This window comes from Leptodactylus fuscus, chromosome 2, assembly GCF_031893055.1.
Source record: "Leptodactylus fuscus isolate aLepFus1 chromosome 2, aLepFus1.hap2, whole genome shotgun sequence".
In the NCBI taxonomy this organism is placed as follows: Eukaryota; Metazoa; Chordata; class Amphibia; order Anura; family Leptodactylidae; genus Leptodactylus; species Leptodactylus fuscus.
In genome coordinates, this window is record NC_134266.1 from 219,354,373 (window position 1) to 219,363,371 (window position 8,999).

Here is an 8,999-nt window from a genome sequence, read left to right on the forward strand (position 1 = left end):
TTGGTAAATAGGCCGCTACCTAATGGAGATACTCCAGCAGGTAAGCTGCATATTATAAAACAAAAAAATGTTATTATACTTACCAATCACGCTGCTGCTGCTCCTGCAATCCTCTTCTCTTGGCAGACGTCTACGTATCAGCGTAGGCGGCATGATGGTTCCGCCTACGCTGATACGTAGACGTCTTAAACATCGCACGGAGAGTGGCAGCTCTCCTGCGCTGGTTCAAAGGAAAAAAAAAATCGACCGGGCTGCTGCCCCCATTAGAGGTGCGCTGGGTCCGGGCTGCGATGCGGGGACCCGCTGGATGCGGGGCCCCAGGCGGTTGCCCGGCTCTGGATCCGCCCCTGTTCAACACTGGGGACGACCGTTACACAGCCCAATCTTTCTTTTGAACATATGCATACAAAGCTGTCCAGCCTTGTTGAAATGAATGAGCCCCAACTTTGACGTGTTCTGCTACTATATTATACTTCTACACTTGCTTCAAGATATAAAAACATTTGCCGCCCTCTGACTAGGCTAGCTCATATTTACCACATGGCAAAATTGTTAACAGTTTCTGGTGTTGTTTTTGTCCTTGTGATATGTGCAGAATAACCAAGGGATTCATCTGTGCAAATTGTATAGAACCTCATCTCATCATCATGAGGCTGGAAAAAAACAAAGAAAAACGGAGTGAGCGAGATGGTCAAGAGTGTGGCTGCAGAATAAACAGGCGGCTGGAGTGAGCGAGACGGTCAGAGGGGCTGCAGAACAAAAAGGTGGCTGGAGTGAGTGAGACAGAGAGGAGCTGCATAATTAACAGGTGGCCAATATGAGATGGTCAGAGTGGAGCAGCAGAATAAACAGATGGCCAGTCTGTGTAATGACAATAACCTCTATTACAAAATTGTCTAACCACTGTATAAGCAATGCTACATCCGATGCCGCCCCTGCCAGCTCTTGTGTCACCCCCTCTACCTCATAGATTGTAAGCTCTTGTGAGCAGGGCCCTCAGTCCCATTGTGTGAAGTGACTATTTCTTTGTAATGTATCTCCTTTGTCTGTATTTGAACCCTACAAATTGTACAGTGCTGCGGAATATGTTGGCGGTATATAAATAAAATTTTTTATTATTATCCATAGCTAAACTTTTCTTCACCCAAGGCAAAGTTTCTTTTTGGTGTTTCCTCCCTATCCCGTTCTGTCAGGATCTTAATTTCATTCAGTGCATCACATTTTCCATTTCTGATAAACTCCACGGATTATGATAAATTCCAAGGATTAATAAAACAAGAATGTGTTGTCATCAGTCTAGATTAGGCCCACAGGATGATATCCAGCATATCAGGGGGAATTGCAGAAATCTTGAAAATTAAGGGTTAACACTGAAAATATTGAACCTTTGCAAAAACTTGTATTTCTCAATAAAACTTTAAAAACCTATGACAGAGGTAAGCAACCTCCAGCTCTCCAACTGTTGTAAACTACAACTCCCAGCATGCATACTTGCTTTGCTGTTCTTGGAACTCCTATGGAAGTGAATGGAGCATGTTGGGAGTTGTAGTTTCACAGCGGTTGGAGAGCTGAAGGTTGCTGATCCCTTGTCTATGAAATGCTCAGAATTGTAATTCAGTATACCGTACAAACATGGACTAAAAGATCGAAAAAGACAGCAGCAAACGAAAACCAAAATTTGTGTCAGCTTCCAATCCTTAGACCATGACTGAGTAGTAGGCACAGATCATTTCTCCAATGGCAAATATTGAGGGAAAGGAGGTGATTAATTGCTCTTTCCCTACTGAAACCACATGCACAGACTGCTGAGGAATAGCTAACAAGTATTTCAGATGACTGCTAAGTTACATGGGAAGCCTAAGCAGCCAAAATTGGAATGTTGTAGTCATTGTAAAATCCTTTTTTTGCTGTATTCATTGGGGCCACAGCACCATGGGTATAGACCTGACCACTAGGAGACCAGGTATAGACACTAGGAATATAAAGAGATGTCGGCTCCGCCTCTAGGCTATACCCTCTCCTATCCAGATTCTACCACAGCAGCAGGAGAGAGAACACAAAGGGAAAAAAAACAAAGCTCAACACAGAACCAACATCTCCAGTACCCAGAGAAGAACAGACAACAGCCCAGTGCAGAAGCAATAAAAAGGGAGGAATCTGTGTCCCCAAATGACTAGACTGAGAAAGGGATTTTACAGTACAAAAAAAAAAAAAAAAATTCCAATCTTCTCATTTATGTCATTGGGACATCCTAAAGCAGTCCCAGAGGGTGGGAATTACAGCCATGCAAGCAACCTAGCACACAGCTGCTTGCAGAACCTTATGAAGGAGGAACAGAATGGATCTTGTAGAACTCGGTGGATAGAGGCCCAGGTGGCAGCTTTACAGCCCTGGGTGGCAATAGCCTGATGCTGAACAGCCCAGGAAATTTCAGCAGATCACCTGGATGGGCGGCATCCTACCCTTGGTCCTATAGGCCTGCCTGAAAGCACAAGACTTGCATGTCGGTCTTGTCTGTCTCATATCGACACTGGGCTAAAACTGGCTAGACTAGTGTATGGGGAGAGGCAGAACAGACATCTTTTGATGTTCCTAGTGGCCAGATCTATATCCATGGTGCCATGTCCTCCCCCAAATGACAAGAAATCTATTCTGCTACATCAGGGGTCAGCAACCCTCGGCACTGATGCTGTAGTCAGCACCTAAGGCATATCTACCTGGCACAGGACTCTCTGCCAGTGGCAATCTCTCTAATAGACCATGTAAATGCAGTTGGACGGCACAATGTCTAAGTGTCCAGGCCAGTAGCCTAGTCCAAGGACAGCAGTTAACTTTGTTTATTTCAGACTGTAAAAACGTATTTGGATTACTTCAACAAAACGACTAGGCTGTGTGATGGGCATCTTCTGCCCCATTGTCTAGTCCAAATATGAATCATTGTGCTAAAGTACCATGTGGACATGTAAGCTCAATCGACTAACAGGTTACAGTTATGATTTGCATTATATGACTTTCATGTAGGACTGTTTCTCAACCTTTTCAGACTCAGGGTTCCCCGGGGGGGAGGGGGAGAATCCTTGGGACACCACTGCCAAATGTTTACAAAGAAAAAAAAAAAAAACATCCTAAGGATGCAGGTAACATTGTATAAAAGCATGGGGTCATCCTAAATCCTTTTAGTCTTCAGGCCCCCTGTTTAATCACTGATATAGGAGGGCGACATCCTTACAATTGCATGGCACAAGTACTTATTTCCCAAATCAGCACACCCTCCCCCCCAGACTAATCCCTATGTGTCCTTTTGTACATAAATATGCATCCTTCAGAAATGGTTTTTAAATTTACTAGAGAAAGGAGCCTAGCGTTCCGAAACGCAATCTGTCATCAGTTACCTTTTTAACGGCTATCAACTACTGAAGACTATCAAGTTTTTTGGGTTTTTTTTTTTTACATTTCCTACCCACTGGCTAACACGGTACGAGAAACATTTTCCTTATACCCTGTACTATATTAACTTGGAGTGTCTAATAGATTGCAAGCTCTGGAGGAGGATGTATATATATTTACTTGCTTAGCTCCAGGTACATAATTTCATACACAAGACTATACAGCAGCATAGATGGGGGATCCAGGTAGATTATCCAACTGTCACATCTGGCAGTTGCTTTTCTCTGGATCAGCAAGTACAGCAGCTCTCACTGCAGATCAATGGTGAACTGTTCTTCTGAACGGCCACAGCAATTTCTGTGGCGTTCACCAGGCCAGACCCAAGTCACTGACCAATTTATAACAAGTGATCACAGGTTCAAGCCCCTTTGGGAGGTGAAATTAAAGTCACCCACTCTTTCCCTAAAATACAAGATAGGCATCTCTGCAATCGCTTTTCTGCCTCCCCTCTCCAAAAAAGGATCAATACACTCCCAAAATAGTACAGAAACTTCTTGTGCTGCAAAAAGATTCCTTCCATGCTTCTGTACCTGCATAAAGTTACACTGGGTTTAAGGCCCCCAAATGCTAACTTAATCCACTTACAAAAGCAGTTATCCCTTGAAAACCCACGGACTCCATAGCCTATAATGCTGTCCACTGGCTTTCTGCTGCTTACAGGACTTCTCCGTGCAGTTTTAAGCAGAACGGGGAACAGAATCCCACAGCAGAGAACGTGCTAGTGTGAACCTAGCCTTACATGTTTTGGAATAGGCAAACCAAAATTTTACATTTTAAAAAGGTATTCTAGCTAAACTTTGCATTGCTGTGATCATGCCAACCAGTAAGACTGATCCCAGTAAAAATAAAACCCTAATTTTGCCATATACCTGGAACCCCACTGCTGGGGTTTAGTTTTTGTTTTCCCTGCCTAAATGGCAACCTTTTAGTATTAATCTCATCTATTTCCATAACTGAGCCTTGTATGCTAAAGATTGCAATCTTTGTAATTGTCTATACATAAAAAGGGTATTTAGTACTGCAACCTCTGCCCCTACTAGGTCTACTCCCTGGTTAGGTCATTTGTATCCAATAACCTGTGTCGTGGACAATTAAGTGTTGGTCAATGATGCCTCGACCAACGGGAGGGAGGAGTTTATCCAGATCTGAATTAGGGCTAGTTCAGACAGATTTTTGGACCAGAATCTGAGGCTGCCTCAGGCTCCAGAAGCCGGCGCACTGCACCAGGATCCAGCTGCACACTCCACTCCGGAATAGGCCCAATGAATGGGCCTAGTCGGGAGCGTCTTCAGGCCAAATCGTGAGGCGAAACGGCTTGGAGGATGAGCATCTTCACTTTTTCTGGGAGCCAAAACAAGCCGGTTCCTGGAAAAAAAAAACAAAAACCTCCTGAGCGGCTCCCATTGATTTCAATGGGAGCCGTCTTTTTGGTGAGGATTTTGAGCCGGATACAGCCTCAAAATCCTGACCAAAAATCTCCATGTGAACTTACCCTTAGGGTGAAATAACTGAACACCTAATCTGTCCATTTACAAGTTGATCAAGTTTACCTAGTGAAGAGCAAGTGAAGCAGTGGACTGATCAATTGTAGAAATCCACACTGTATCTATGGATCCAGATCTAAAAAAAAAAAGTGGTCACTAAGCCAGAAAGGTGCTGGCAGAAGTGTGAGCACAACTGTATGGGCTAGCATGGTATACTATGCCACTACACAGCCAAGACGACCTTTATACCATGCAGTATCATTTTATACATAGTACAGGCCAATGAAGAAATGTTACTATATGCATATACAGTGCATGCTACTAACACAATGTTCTGCAGTTACAGATCTTGCAATTGGTGGCTTCTTTAGTGTGTACTATCACAAAAACAAGTGAAGGTTTGCAAACCCTCTAAAAAGCAATAGCCAGAAAACATCACCCTTTCAAACAAGAGCCATAGCCCTGTAATAAGAGCATGAAAACTCACCGCAGTTATAAAAATGCAAAAACTGTTGCTTGGTTTAACCAAAACATATTTATTACACTTTGCTGCACAAGACCATAAACTAACAAGTCCAACTCCTAAAAGAATGGTGCATTAGCGTGTCAGTCCAAGACATTGAGGGCTGCTCAGCTTCTACAGTGTTGAGGATTCCAGAAGGTTGTTCCCATCCATACAGACTGTCTACAGGCCCAAGGTAGAAGACATCTTGACAATCACACAGTAGCTGTAAATTCTTAGTCTGGAGTGCTGTTTCTGTTGCAGGCCTTGTAAGCAGCAATGGAGGAGACCGTTTACTTGGACCTCTGCCTCATCTTTCTCCTTTTACGCTTCAGTCTAGGAAAAAAAGAAAACACGTTTACCATTTGGAAAATTATCTTGCATACAAACAAGCTTAAATGTCTTATCTACAGTTGCAAGCAGGGTCCATGTACAGCGGCAAGGGGGAATCTAAGCTACACCAGGAAAACGGATTAATCCATACTAGGTAATAAATGACCTAGTCTAACTGGTGACAGTTACTGGGAGCAACAGCCAGGGGGAGAGTGAATGGTGGCCATGCAAGTGAGAGGCTCTGATTTAGTCAAGCAAGGATAGGAGTGAATGGAGCGCTGGACACTTGCACAGCCACCAATGCCCAACATCTACCTTAACATGGGGAGCAGGAAGGGAAGACTATCCTGGAGAAAGCAGCAAGTTCCAGAGGTGGAATAACCCTTTGGGGTATAGGTTGCTATTCTAATAGCTTCATTTACCAAACAAGAGCCCACTACATATAGAGTACGGCTTATACCCCATCAAATAACTGGCTAGAGTGCAACACATGACCTAAATACGTATAACGGGTAAAGAGGTGTGCCTAGTTAGTACACCAGAGATGTGAAGCCATTGCAAGAATCACTACACAGCTATTTGGGAGATTTACCATGCTAGTTCTTATACAAGGCATGAACAAGTAGATCTTCGCAAGCCTTGATCTGACCTTGCCACCTTCCCGAGATTGCTTGATGGGGGTTGGAGCAGCACATCTATAGCAGTTTGCTGGTGCAAGCAATGCCTGAGATGTGTGCAGTTAGTAGCCATCTTACATTTCAGTGCAGGTGCATGGCCCAGCACAAGCACCTGATTTATGGCAAAGCACCTCATATGAGTACCAGGAAAAACAAAGACAGGCATTGAAAATAGCACTATATAAAAAAAGAATTCCCTCGCGGCATTTGATACTAAAATCCCATTTCTATTATAGAAAGAAAGCTTTAACCCATTAGTGCCATGTATCAGGAAACCCAACCCACTAGGCCGCTGTACACACTGCTAGTAGCATTGCAGTCTTACACCACAGCTATAGGACATGGCTCCCTGCACTGACTTGTGGCATCATACAGTATGGCAGCCCCACATGGGTAACCCTACCCTGGGCACATAACATGGCACCTACCTGCGCATACGCTTCTTCCTCCACTGCAAAAGAAAACAGAAATAATTAGAAACCCAGCAGAAAACGCTTCACGTCAGAATAAGAGGCTACAATAGAGCAGGACCGCACATAAGCCGCCAGGTAGCACAAACAACATTCACACACGGCGTTACATTGTGTAATATGGCGCTATCCCGAGGCTCGGACCATACAGCAATGCACCAAATCCATCGGCTTCACCACACACACTAAGCGGGGATGGAATACAGCATCTCTATAATACAGCAGCTCTATAATATGCACCGCCCGGCCGCCATTATCTACGCTCTGAAGAGATGAAGCTGAGGAAACAAAAGCAAACCCGGCCTAGTGGCCGCACACACCGCCGCTTACCTTGGCTCTCATCTTGAGAAGACAAGCCTGTGAACAAAGAACAGATTAAGATTAGTGAACCGAGTGGATGGCTTCGTACAAGGACGGATGGCAAAGGATTGAGAGCGGGCCATGAGCCAGGAGCAGAGCTCAGCGCATACCTTCCTAAGATGGCACCAATGACAAGAGGACGTCACAGCGTCGGGCAACGCTATTTAAACTGCCTGAGGTTACGTCACATCCGGGTTTGGTGAGATTTCGCGGAGGCTGCTGGGAGATGGTGTTTATTACCGTCACATATCCGGTCTCGTGATAGCTTATACATATGACGGTTTCTCACCCCCCTCCATTCTCAGAAACCTCATGTGTTATTTGTAGTTTACTATATAACACGAGTAAAAATGGGCTCTGCAATTTATATTTTGATTCACACAGATTACCAGAGCAGTCAGCAGTAGGAGGACATACTTTGCTACATATAAGAAGTAGAGATGAGTGAGTAGTATTCGATGGACTACCCCCCCGCCATAGGTATCCGTGGGGTATCAAGGGGTTAAGCGCATCGAATACCTATGGAGGGGATGTATTCGATCGAATATTACTCGCTCATCTCTAATAAAAAGCATGTGGTACTGTATACACGGCCTAAAGGTGCAGGATCCGTTACACAATATACTAAATAGTGCTGTATACACCTCCCAACCATCCCAGATTCTGCGGGACATTCCCGGCTTCAGTGTCCTGTCCCGCAGTCTCGGTCGGCGGGAGGTATGTCCCAGTTTCAACTCATCTGCGTCATCTGTGGGCAGATAAGGGGGACGACGACATGAAACTGGGGGCAGAGATGGGGAGGGGGGGACATGAAGAGGGGCAGAGATGGGGAGGGGGGGACATGAAGAGGGGCAGAGATGGAGGTGGGGGGGCATGAAACTGGGGGCAGAGATGGGGAGGGGGGGACATGAAGAGGGGCAGAGATGGAGGTGGGGGGGCATGAAACTGGGGGCAGAGATGGAGGGGGGGACATGAAGCGGGGCAGAGATGGAGGTTGGGGGGCATGAAACTGGGGGCAGAGATGGAGGGGGGACATAACTTATGGGTGACTGTAGGAGGATTATACTGTGGGGCACATGAAAAATAAATGAGAATGGGTGGAGTCAACACAAAAGTGGGCAGAGTTACATTTACATATTGCTACAGAACAAGGCAGATTTGATATTGAAGAGTCCTGGACTCCTCAGTGTTGTCCTTCTCATTGATGTTACATTGTCAAATAAATTATCACCCAGCTTTCCCGGAGCCCTGAATAGATAATCTAGCTAGTAATACAACTATACAAATGTGGAGGACAAATCACTGCATAACTATAGAGATTTCAAGGTAAAACTGGACATCCCTATGATTGATGTTCTGGTTGCCATGGGAATGTTCACTCAGCTTTCCCAGACTCCTGAACAGCACATTTTTCTAGCTTTACTGCATTACATGAGTTGACGCTGGGTCCCTGCATAACAGGGAACATTTACTGTGCAGGAGGAAACAGGACAACTCTATGGGGGAACATTTAGGACTGGCCTTTTTGTATCCCTTGCGCCAGCAGAGGCTACGCTTCATTTATGACAAGGCACACGACTCCGCTAGGTCACACACCCTCCACCAGGCCACACACGCTCCTGCCAGGCCGTGCGTGCACCCTCCACCAAGACTCGCACCCTCCGCCAGGCCATGCATCCTCTGTCAGGTCGCACACCCTCCACCAAGCCGCAGACCTTTCTGCCAG

General features: G+C 45.3%; 1 long non-coding RNA gene across 1 annotated transcript; it reads right to left on the reverse strand.

The window, feature by feature from the left end:
- Positions 1 to 5,447: 5,447 nt before the first annotated feature.
- On the reverse strand, positions 5,448 to 7,457 carry LOC142193845 (uncharacterized). The gene is made up of 4 exons (XR_012715002.1): positions 7,384 to 7,457; positions 7,244 to 7,270; positions 6,872 to 6,894; positions 5,448 to 5,769 (listed from the first exon to the last, which is right to left on the reverse strand). It is a non-coding gene; the product is annotated as an uncharacterized LOC142193845 (long non-coding RNA).
- Positions 7,458 to 8,999: the final 1,542 nt, after the last annotated feature.